Source organism: Microtus oregoni, unplaced genomic scaffold, assembly GCF_018167655.1.
Source record: "Microtus oregoni isolate MIOR12 unplaced genomic scaffold, Mior012 000007F_ref0000211, whole genome shotgun sequence".
In the NCBI taxonomy this organism is placed as follows: domain Eukaryota; kingdom Metazoa; phylum Chordata; class Mammalia; order Rodentia; family Cricetidae; genus Microtus; species Microtus oregoni.
The window spans coordinates 56,866,258-56,878,854 of record NW_024543066.1 but is presented as its reverse complement, the minus strand read 5'-3'; positions in this window follow the sequence as shown (position 1 = coordinate 56,878,854).

The window sequence follows — 12,597 nt, the reverse complement described above, 5'->3', positions numbered from 1 at the left end:
TTGATTATAGAAAGAAAAAGTAGGACATCTCTTTATAATGTCCTTAGCTTGTTGCCAAGTAATGGAAAATTCTTTCTTTAGGCCTTTACTATTGACATGATGCTTCTTATGAAATTCTGAGGCCTGCAACACACTTCCAATCAATAACTGATCAATCTCAGCGTTGCCTTGGGCTAGAGGACCAGGCAGACCTGTATGGGACCGGATGTGTGTTATGTACATCGGACAAAGCCTGTTCCTGATTATGTCTTGTACCTGGATAAACAATGAAGTCAACTCTGTGTCATCTGGTATGAATTCAGCGGTTTCAATATGCAAGATAACTCTTTCTGCATATTGTGAATCTGTAACTATATTAAGAGGTTCTTTAAAATCCCTTAGCACCATAAGAATGGCATATAATTCTGCCTTCTGGACAGAATTATAAGGGCTTTGTTCCATCTTACTCAATTCATCTGACTTGTAACCCGCTTTCCCTGATTTATTTGCATCAGTATAGAACGTACGCGCTGGAGTTATTGGAGCATCACGTACAATTCTAGGAAGAATCCAAGAAGTTCTTTTTATGAGATTAAGTCTATCACTTTTGGGATAGTTGCTATTAATTTCTCCCAAAAAGTTAGCACAAGCTCTTTGCCACGGTTCATTGTCTTCCCATAACTTTTTTATTTCTTCAGTAGTAAAAGGCACTATAATTTCTGCTGGGTCTATACCTGCTAGTTGACGAAGTCTCAGCTTACCTTTTATAATTAATTCAGAGACTTTTTCCACATAAGTTTTTAATTTTTTACTTGGTTTATTAGGTATAAATATCCACTCTAAAATAATATCTTCCCTCTGCATTAGAATCCCTGTAGGAGAAATTCTGGAAGGCAATATGACTAGGATGCAGCTAAGATTTGGGTTCACCCTATCCACATGTGCCTCCTGTAATTTTTCCTCAATCATTGTCAGTTCCTTTTCTGCTTCAGCTGTCAGTTCTCTTGGACTATTCAAATCTTTATCACCATCTAAGGTTTTGTTTAAATGAACTATTAGATCAGGTGTTATCCCAACAGCTGGTCGTAGACTGGAAATGTCTCCTAACAATCTTTGGAAGTCATTAAGAGTCTTTAACCGGTCTCTCCTAATTTGTGCCTTTTGCGTTTTAATTTTCTCTAACCCTATTCTGTAACCTAGGTAATTAATAGAATTTCCTCTTTGAATCTTTTCAGGGGCAATTTGTAATCCCCACCTAGGCAAGACTTTCTTTACTTCTTCAAACATCCTTTCTAAAGTATCTTTATTTGAATCAGATAACAAGATGTCATCCATGTAATGATAAATGATGGACTTGGGGAATTGTTTACGAATTATTTCCGATGGCTTACTTACAAAATATTGGCACAGTGTAGGACTATTGAGCATACCCTGTGGGAGGACAGTCCATTGATATCTCCTATTAGGCTGAGAATTATTATAAGTAGGCACTGTGAAGGCAAATTTTTCTCTATCCTTTTCTTGTAACGGTATAGTGAAAAAACAATCTTTCAAATCAATAACTATAAGAGGCCATCCTTTTGGTAACAGAGAAGGCAAAGGAATTCCAGATTGTAGTGGGCCCATAGGTTGAATTACTTTGTTGACAGCTCTTAGATCTGTCACCATTCTCCATTTACCAGATTTCTTTTTTACAACAAACACAGGAGAATTCCAAGGGCTGGTTGATTCTTCAATATGGTGAGCATCTAGTTGCTCTTGCACCAGCTGTTCCAATGCCTGTAGTTTATCTTCAGCTAGAGGCCATTGTTTGGTCCATATTGGCTTCTCAGTTAGCCATTTTAAAGGTAGGGCTGTTGGTACCTCTAAAGGTTTGGTATTTGCTGTATGTTCTTGTGTAGCCTGAATGGCTGGTGACATTTTTCCATAATACTTCATCATATCCTTCCCAGAATTATGAGTTCCTGGAAATACAGGAATGTTAATCTGGGTATCCCATTGCTGTAGCAGGTCACGGCCCCATAAATTTATGGCAATATTGGCTATATATGGCCTTAGTCTTCCTATTTGCCCTTCGGGCCCTATGCATTCAACCCATCTTGTGCTTTGTTTTACACGAGATAGGGTTCCAATTCCCAGGAACTGAACATCTACCTCTTGAAGAGGCCAGTTCGGATGCCAAGATTCTGGGGTAATGATACTTACATCCGCACCTGTGTCTAATAAGCCTTCAATAAAAGTGCCATTTATACAGACTCTTAGCTTTGGTCTTTGATCATTAATAGAAGTCTGCCAAAATATACGTTTACTCTGTCCTATTGGGTTTTTTGACTCATCCTCCACACGAATTCTTCATTTAGACCAGTATTACTTTTTACAGCAGAAATTGGAGCTTTTAATTTTCTTGGTGAGGCACGTTCTCCACTGTGACTGGGAATGACTGGGCCACTGTTGGCTTGGGGGCCTGCGAGAGGCCCCCCAAGGAGTTTCCCGATGATATCGGATTGCCCCATCTGTCTGTTGTTGACCTACATTCGTTGGACCAATGCCTGCCTTTACCGCATCTCCTACATATACCTGAAGGTCGAGGTCTCCTATTTTTGTCATTCCCAGAAGAGATATTATTCCTAGAAATTCTTTGCCTGCAATCCCTTTCCAAATGTCCTAATTTACCACAATTAAAACACCTGGCAGTTTGACGTCTCCTCATTGCTTTGGAAATCACTTCTCCTACCCAAGATTCGTCATTATAGCTAAATGTCTCAACATTCATCGTATGCTGAATCCATTCATCCATAGGTGCTGATCTAGACTTTAAAGGCCCAATTATCTTTTTGCATTCTATGTTTGCATTCTCAAAAGCTAGAGATTCAAGAAGTATTCGTCTAGCTTCTGGGTCTGTTACCCCTATGTCCAGAGCCTTAATTAATCTTTGCAAAAAGTCAATAAAGGGTTCTCTCTGTCCCTGCCTAATTCTGGTATATGATTCAACCCTTTTTGCTGGATCTTGTATCCTATTCCAAGCATTTAAAGCTGCTTGGTGACATAGACACAGTACTTCATCGTCATAAAGAGCTTGGACCTGTGGATCAGAATATTCTCCTGCACCAAGAATTTGATCTTGGGAAACCTCAATACCTTTTGCTCTTCCTTGCTGTTCCATATGTTTGGATTCTTCTCTGAAATAAATTCCAAGCATCAAGGAAGATCCATTATCTAAAACTGCAGACACTAACTGATGGAAATCATGGGGGGTAGCTCTAGCATTAGAAGCCCAAGTCCTTATCATTTCCTTTACATATGCATTGTGCAAGCCAAAATTAACAACAGCTTGCTTAATTTCTTTCAGATCATTCATTGCTATTGGTGTCCATCTAGCTTCTCTGACTCCCTTTGAGCCTTTAGAAGTTGACGCTTTGTCAGAATTAAGTATAGGGTATGTCGCTAGAACCCTGGGTAAGCCAGTTCTAATAGCTGGTGGAGGCATTGTATCCTGTCCTTGTGCCTCCTTACTCTGTTCACCAGCTGCAATAATTTCTCCAATCTTTTTATCATTGTCTCTCTTAAATCCTGAATCTCCTGACCTGTATATATTTCCAGTGATTTCACTGAGGTATCAAATTTTTGGTCCCCATTCTGCACCTGTGATTCCAAAGCTTTAATTTTTTCCTTCAAAGATACCATGTCCTCCTTAAACTTTTCTTGTATATCATGTAGATTCCCATCTTGGAGGTACATTCTGTCTGTTACTTTATCAAAACTTTGTGATAAAGTCTGAAGGTCAAATTCAACAGCCTGAACCCTTTCAGGTAACTTTCTAATACCCTTGGATATGGAATCAATTTTGTCTGTCATAGTATCCACTTGTTCAGATAACCTCTGATTTTCAATAATTTTAATCCTGTCAATTAGTTGTTCATTATTAGTTCGTAAAGATTCTATCATTCTTAGGAGTGCCATATTCTTCTGTTCATTATTAGTTTGTAAAGATTCTATCGTTTTTAGGAGTGCCATATTCTTCTGCTCATTATTAGTACGTAAAGATTCAATCGTTCTTAGGAGTGCCATATTCTTCCTTAATGATAGAATATGGAAAAGAAAACTGAAGCCTAGTAACAAGCAAATTAAGGTATCCCCATAATCATATAAACCTTGTATGATGTAATTCATTGTATTAGTAAATATAAATTTACTAATCCATTGTATTAGTGAAAACAAAGCAGTAAAATTTGCATTAGAAACGAAAATTGCAATATTACCTATTATCCAGCAGGTGGCGCTGTTGCAGAGTCGCGGTGAAAACATGGTCCTGTTTCAGTGCCTTAGTAGATGTTAAAAACTGGAAAATGCAAGTTTCTCAACAAAGTAAATGTAATTAAATCAATTCCAGAGATGGAACCAGAAACCCAGAATCCAGGGGTAGAGAAGAGCAATCTGGAAGCCGCTTATGCCTCCACGTGACAGAGTCATCCTGAGGGGTTGCAGCTTTCAGCAACCGCGTGTTCTGGTTCGCGCCACTTAAGAGCTGTGCTAACAAGGGAGATTTAAAAATGACTCAGAAAAGAGCAAACCAGGCGGCCAGGGACTACGTGGGCCTGTGGAGTTTAAATCCACGTGGGGAGGCCAAGGCTACCGCTGGAAGGCACAGGCAGCAGCAGAGGAAGGGAGGGCTCCCGCCTAGCCGAACTCGCGGCCGCCTAGCCGAACTCGCGGCTGCCAAGTCGAACTTGTGGCCGCCAAGCCGAACTCGCGGCTGCTAGCGGGGAAAGGAGAGGTTCTGAAACCAAACGTTGGGTGCCAAAATGAAGGCGTAAGTCACAAACAATGCCACACCAATTCGGGGTTATGATTATTAGGGTGGTATTTATTTAAAGGGGAAAAAACTTACAGATCACTGTCCCAGGCAACAGCCCTCTATGCAACCAGGAAAGGAGTCTAGTCGCCTGCGGAGCAGGAAGTGAAGAGAGCGAGGAGAGGGAAGTGGCCACTTTTTTAAAGGGAGAGAAACCACGCCCCAGTGGGCTGGTACCTCAGCGGTGATAGGCTGGAGGAGTGGGAGGACCTCCCGCAACAGTGCCCTTCACATTTCTTGAGTAGATAGTGTCCCTACTTATTTCTTTTGATTAGCTTTTTGTTGAAGTCTATTTTCTTAGGCATAATATCAGATACACCAACTTACTTTTTAGGTCCATTTCCATGGGATTTCTATTTCCAATGCTTTACTGTGATGTAATCTCTACCCATTTTGTTAGGTTCAATTTCTGCTTTCAGCAGAATAATGGAACCTATTTTCACATCCAATCTGTTAGTATGTGATTTTCCTTGTGGAATTGAGAACACTGCTAAAGAGAGCTATCAATGACCAATAGTAATAGACTTCTAATATTTTGTTGTCATTGTTTTGGTGGTGGTGGTGTTTGTGTTTGTGTGTGTGTGTGTGTGTGTGTGTTTCCCTACTTTACTGTTCTGAGATTATTTGTTCCATTCACTATTCAATATTTAGTGAATATCCTTAGATTGAAGTTTTTTCTGCAAGACCTTTCTGTCAGACCAGATTTGTACATACATATTGCCTAGATTTGGCCTTTTCTTGAAATGCCTTAATATTTAAATCTATGATAATGGAAATTTTGGTGGGGTATACTAGTCTGTGTCTGCATTTGTGATCTCGTCTGCTGCACATTTGTGTAGGCTCTTTTCACTTTAAAGTGTCTTCACCCCTGAGATTCTCAGGCTTCTCCATGATAGTTTTACAGTTTCCACTGAGATTCCAAAAGCCAGACCTTGAGATACCAGGGCTCTCAGAGCAAGTCAGAGAAAAAGCCTGTGGTAGTCAAGGAACTCTAGGAATGGCACAGCCTGCATTTCTGGCCACCGAACGCCCTCTGTTCAGACTCTGCCTAATGATCTGGAGGAATCTGACACCTGCATCTGGTCTATCGTCTCTGCATTTGGAATGTAATTGACTTGTTCTGTTAAGACACATAAGAGAACTTGGCCATGCCCAGTCCCTTCAGTATCCAGAATGTGTGTGGCATATTATCAGATTCCATGGTGGAATTACCAATAAGGTAAAAATTCATCATGTACACAGAACCACATGACAACACTAAAACAAGGTCCTAAACCATGACTGTCATTAATGATGCGGAAACTCTAAATGTTCTGCCCCATACTGTTTAGCCTCCATATTTCTGCTTCTGGCTCACTCTTCTTGTTAAGAGAATTGTGACAACCAGAATTTGTTATCTGTGCTTAAACTCAACCCAGAAAGGCCCCATGGTACACTGCATTCCCTAACATCCAATGTAATCATCAGTCTGCCAATACAGACTTTCTATTTTCTTAAATGCATGTCCCATCAGTCTTCTCTGGGGCCTAACCTATATTTCTGCAGATTCAATTGAGATTCCAGAGATCAGTAATGGATAGAGTGGGGACTCAGAGACCCTTGGTATGTAGATGGGTATGGAGTACAAGGAGATCATAGGATATGCTCATCCTGAGTTGTAGGAATGCAAACCTCCATTGAAAAATTGCTGTATTAAACCTCAATCTGAATCTTCACAACAAAAAGATAACAGACTAGAAAGTCATTTCTTCTCTAAGTTTTAGAGGAAAGTCTTGTTAAAGGCCCTTTCTGTATGGACACACAAAGGAGGTGTGCCATTGGGCTACTATCCATGGTTTTAATTTGTGCGAGACTTCATTGGATCCCCCCATCTGTTCAGCTGTTTGAATATGTGCTAGACAGCCCTGTGTTCTTTAGTGTGTGTGCTTTTGTGTTTCACTGTGGCTTTGTGTTTCATTGTTTTCCTTGAATGAATAGTGGCTTCCCCAAGTAGGAGTACACACACCTCCAAGTTTAAGACAATTGCCACTTCCTGATGGAAATCTAACTTCTTTTTGGTCTGTCAGGTCACCCTGTGAAGTCCCCACCTATGGAAGAAAGAAAGTCTCCCCCTGTGCCTCTCCATTAATGTGAAACTTCATGAGTAAAGCCCAAGCTTGCTTCCCAGGTGGTCTCAGTTCCTCCATGACAAGTCACACCTGCCCACGAGGAGCATGGCCATCAGAGCACTGGATTCACAATCTAGAGCACCTTTCTTGGAAACACTGGGTATTGAACAGATCGCCTAAAACCATTCAAAGGACAGATTTGAGGAAGGGTTATCTACCACCCTGACCCTGAACATACCTATTGAAGAGTTAGTTATCCATGCTACTAATTACCAATCTGCACAAAGTCTACCTACCAGAGGAATCAAAAATCAAATGATTAAAAACAATTGATAAATTTATACCATATACACTGATGATTAGTGTTGGAAGAGCACATACAGGAGAAAACTCTGCCCCAACCTTTATTAGATTTTCTTCCCACCTGTGTGATTGTCACCTCTATGGATGAGGTGTCATTTCTCTTTCTCAAGAAGTTTTCCTTTTCCAAACTGAATCTTTATTAGTTTTGACGGTATCCATGCATTTCTCCTCCTGTGGAAACAAGAGCAAAACCCCTTCCCCAACATTGCCCATCTCATCATATTCATTTTGAGGTCAATACATCCATAAAATACTGGCAGGGTTGGGATTTGATTCCTGGGAATTTCTCTAGAGCCAGGTTTTTGCTAACCCTATAATGGCTCCCTCAATAAAGATGTCTCTCTCCTTGCTCTCATCTCTGTCTTTCCTCCATCTCAACCATACCATTCCCTAAAATTTTCCTCTCTCCTCCCCTTCTTCCCTCCTCTTCCTATCTTAAACTCCCCTCTTCTGGCATCACAATGCTCCCAATCCTGACAGTCATCCTGTCCTTTTTCAATTTCCAGAATGGAAACTACGCCCAGAAACTGATTGCATAATTGTTTATTCACATTGAATTTTCTTAATGCTAATGGGAAAGGAACAACAGCATCAGAGAGACATTGGATAATAGAAAAAAAAACTTTTGAATTAAACCAGCCAGTGTATTTCAAGGATGTGTTGACATCACAATGAAAATGAGGAGATGTGCAATGTTGGGAAGGCTGGTGACCTTTGTTTATAATATCCTTCCCAAAAACATTATGTTTGGAAACTGCAAGAATGGTAAACTGGGTATTCCATTGCTGCAATAGGTCATAACCCCATAAATTCACTGCAATATTAGCTACATATGGACTCAGCCTTCCTTTCTCTACCTCTGGCCCTATATATTCAACCCACGCCATGCTTTGGTTCACTTTAAAAAGAGTTTCAATTCCTAGAAATTTAGCATCTGCGTCTTGAAGAGGCCAATCTGAATGCCATGATTCTGGAATAATGATACTCATGTCTGCACCCATGTCTAACAATCCCTCAATTAAAATGCTATTTATATGCACTCTTAGCTTTGGTTTTTGATCATATATAGAAGTTTGACAAAATATAAGTTTCCCAGGCATTGGGATTGCTGGACTAGATGTCCAAACATCAGGGAGGAGTTGCTCCAGACACCACTCACACAGCCCCAATTGATGAAAAAGCAAGAGGATTTTTATTCTGTCATGACAGAGCCCTTCAGGTTCGGGATATGAAGGACATCTGATAGCTGTTACAGTCCATCTCTTAAAGCAAAAAGCCACAGACACAAGGGGAAAACCTCTGGGTTGTTTTCCAACTCACTGGATTGGCTTATTCAAAGGGTTACTATCAGTTATTGGTCTATTCCAGGGCAGGAGAATAGCTGCATGGTCAGGTGATAAGGGAGAACATCTGTGGTTCATCCTGACCTTGTTCTAGTGACTAAATCAATACATCAGGAACTGAGTCAATATCTGTGGGATGTCTTTGCCTCAATTCCAAGAATGGAGTTATGTTTGAAGATTATTCACAACGACACAGGAACATAAACAGTCTAGCATGTGTGGCGGGTGGGCATCTGTACCATTTCCAAGAGAGAGTGAGTGTAAGGTTTTAGAATAATGTCTTAGGGTTGAGTGGGCTTACAAATGCATTTAGAGTCTTTCATTCCCTCCTCTTGTTTTGTCAAATCCCAATCTTGGGATTTTCTGAGGTCTCTCTTGAGAGCCTGATATTGGTGGGTCAGTACTAAAACTTGGGTAATACTGAGTCGTTCACAAATGAATGTCAGGACTTAGGATTTTCTGTAGTCCTGGGACTGGGAAGAATATAGCTGGGTTTTTTAGGGAGGGATCTGGGAAATGGCAGGACCTTAGGTCTTGGTGTGGTGCTTTGGGCCCTTGCAGAGAGGGGCCTAGTTCAGCCCCCCACCACCTTGTCGAGTTTGCTAACAAACACACACACACACACAGACAAATATATCAGTCACAATATCTACATGCAGGATAAGAGTCCCAGAGAGTTCATTTGGTATTTTTTAAGAGTCCTTTGTTTAGCTTTGGGTGTGTTGAAGCTTTCACCTGGAGGGTCCTGAGTCATTCTATGGAGGTGCCGGCATCATATGAGATGCAGGATCCAGGTTGCAATGTCGTCTACTTTGAGAGCGGTGGTTGTCATTAGGAGGATAGTGTAGGTTCCCTTCCAGGAAGGTTTAAGGCTCTGGGACTGATGTCTCTGGACACATATGGAATCACCAACAGATGTGAAATCTCTGGGTGTCTGGGCTGGTAAGCAGCAGCCAGAGGCTTCCACACCTGGGCTTGAATGATCAGGAGGGCCTTTAGGTGGGCAGAAAACAGTCTGAGAAGAACAGCATCAGGATTATATACCTCATCGGCCTTAGTGAATGGTGGCAGCCCTCACATAGGATCTCATAAGGAGTGAGTTTAAATCACCCCAGGGTGTTTTAAACCCAGAACAGGACAGACTGAGGGAGGGAGGGAGGTCCACTCATTTTTGCCGATCTCTAGGGCCAATTTTGCCAGAATAATTTTTTTTTAGAATTTTATTTATCCTATCTATCTGATGTGAGCTTTGGGGTTGGCAAGCACAATTTAATCATTAATTGATCCCCAGTGTCTTGGCCATGCTCTGCCTTACCTAGACAAGAAAGGCAGGTCTATTATCAGACAAGATTACCTTGGGTATCCCAAACCTCGGGAAGATTTCTTTTATGATCTTCTTAGCAATTACTTGTCTCAGTCCTGGTCAATGTATGGTGGCTATCTTCTTTGGCAAATGTGTGGCCTCCTGGAGGCTCAATATTTCTGCAGATGTCAACAATCCTCTTTGTCTGTATATTCTTCCATGTGTATGGGTGGTGGCAAAAGCATACCTGCTGTCAGTGTAGACGTATTCTCTTCCATGCATAGAGCTTGTATCAAAGCCATAAGTTCAGCTTTCTGGGTGGGCCGACCTCCCTTCAGTGAGGCTACTTGCCTGATCACGTGCTTCCTGTCTACCAATGCTGCACCTGGCTTCCATTTACCTTCAGTCTTGTATACCTGCTTGGCTCAGACCCCCAGCATTGTGCCCTAGGCAAGCTTCACTATCATTTCTGGTTCTGGATGGCACAGCTCAGCCTGCTGTTCTGCCAGCTGCCTCTCCTTTCTGCAAATGCTAGTAGGATCCATAGTCCATCGATGTGAGCAGGGCACAGGAGCAGCACCATAGTGCAGGAGGGTACCTGTGGTAGCATTGTGAGTGCTCTGTCGCAGTCTGACATTGGTGAGGGGAGTGAGACTGCAGGGTGAGCAGCCAGGGCTCATGCGGGCTTTAGAGCAAGTACAGGACCAAAGTAGTTGCTAGGAGGTGAGGATTTCCCCAGTGGTGATGGCAGGGAGAGGTGGTCATTCTGGCGAGGAGGGCATGGTGGAGGCAGAGGTAGCCAAGCAGCCTGCATCTCCTGCAGAACTGAGAACAGCAGGGAAAGCAAAAGTCCCTCGTTTGGTCAACAAAAGGCTTTGATCATACATTCAGGGGTGACCAGGGAGGAATGAATCATTTATTTGTCCTTTTTCCAAATTTATAGTTCATAAGGTGTCCAGTTTGTATTCTTTAACTTTTTTAATGGTTGTTTTAGCACAGAGTACTCAGTTCATGTGTCCCTTATAAAATCGATAGAGGTATCTAATGTCCTTTTTCTTGCCATAAGCACATTGTCCTTTGTCCAAGGGGTACCTCTCTCCATCTTCATTTGTCTTTGATCTTCTATTGCCTAGGCTGCTTGTCTGTCTGAGTCCGGTTTTTTTTTTTCTAGTCAAATTTCTTTCTTGTCTATAATCCCTCCAGTTTTCACTTTCCTCTGCCTCCTCCTTTCTCTTTCTTTCGCTTCCCGCCTCTCTCTCTTTTGCTACACTTTCTCTGTCTCCCCAAATTCTGCAAGGTATAATCTTGCAACCTATCTACCTGCTGTAACTTTTTTCTTATATCTTATGCTGACTCTCCTATGAAGGCCATGGATATCACAGCCTGCTGACCTTCAGAGTTTGGGTAAAATGCCTGTAAACCTCAAAAAAAAAATTTAAGGGACAAGGGTTTTAACTGGCCCCTGCAGAACTCCTTTTACCTTGGCCAAATTAGTGGGGTGTCTTGAAAGGTGGTCTTTATCAAAATTTAAAAAACAGAAAGCCTTTATTATTAGTAGCCCTATAATATATCATTACCATCATTGTTATTATTAATTTGTATTATGATCTCACTAGGTTGTTTTGGCCATCCTGCAATTCCTGATGTAGGCCAGATTGTTCCCCACGTCCTACACTCTGGGGGGGCTGTGATAGGAGACACCTGACCTCCATGCCTTCATACAACAAAGCATGAGTAACATTGACCTCAGAATCACAGTGAAAAGTGCTCTGTGTCCTGCTGGACCCAGTTCTCTGATGGACAGCCGGAGGAGACTAAAGAAAGGAAGAAATGAGGGAAGACCAAAAAAGGGTAAGACTGTGAAATTGTACCTCAGTAGTAGGGAACTTGCCTAGCATGTTGGAAGTCCCTGATTCTATGTCCTGCAAGACACACAGATGCAGCTGCCCACAGATGACTGCATGAATATGAGCAATACAACAGAGAGAAGAATGCTGCCTGCAGATCAAGCAGAGGATCTCAGAGGCCCAGTGAATAGTTGGATTTATACATTTGTTACTATATGTTTTATGGATCAAAAGTCAGGATTGGTGGTACTTCTCACCTGGGAGGATGAGGTAAAAGGTATGTAGGTTCAAGGCTAGCCATGTCATGCAGCAAGGTCTTACAACAAAAACTAACCAATAAGGCAAATACATATACATATAGGAAACACAGAGACCATGAGAAAGATCTTTCTCCATTTTGTGCAGATGTTAAAGAAAAAAATCAAGCAAAATTCCATGGTGGAGATAACTGTCTTGAAGTCTCCCTGTTTTCTTCCATCTCTTCTTACTTTGGTGCAAATTCAGGGTACAGCCCAGGCAAGAGGACTCCTGATTCCAGCCCTTCAGGCTATGAAGTGCTAAGGTCCATAGGGTGTACCAAATACATTCCATTTATTTAAAAATATTTTTCAGTATCTCTTCTTCCTGTTCTTGCCAACCATCTTATTATTGCCTCTCTTATGATTTAAGAAGCGAAGTGTTTAATCCCAGTACTCAGAGGACAGAAGTAGGCATATCTCTATGTTTATGAGTCAGACTGCTCTATAGTGTGAGTTCCAAGCCTGTATAAGGACACTCCATTTCAGAAACAGAGATCGTGAAC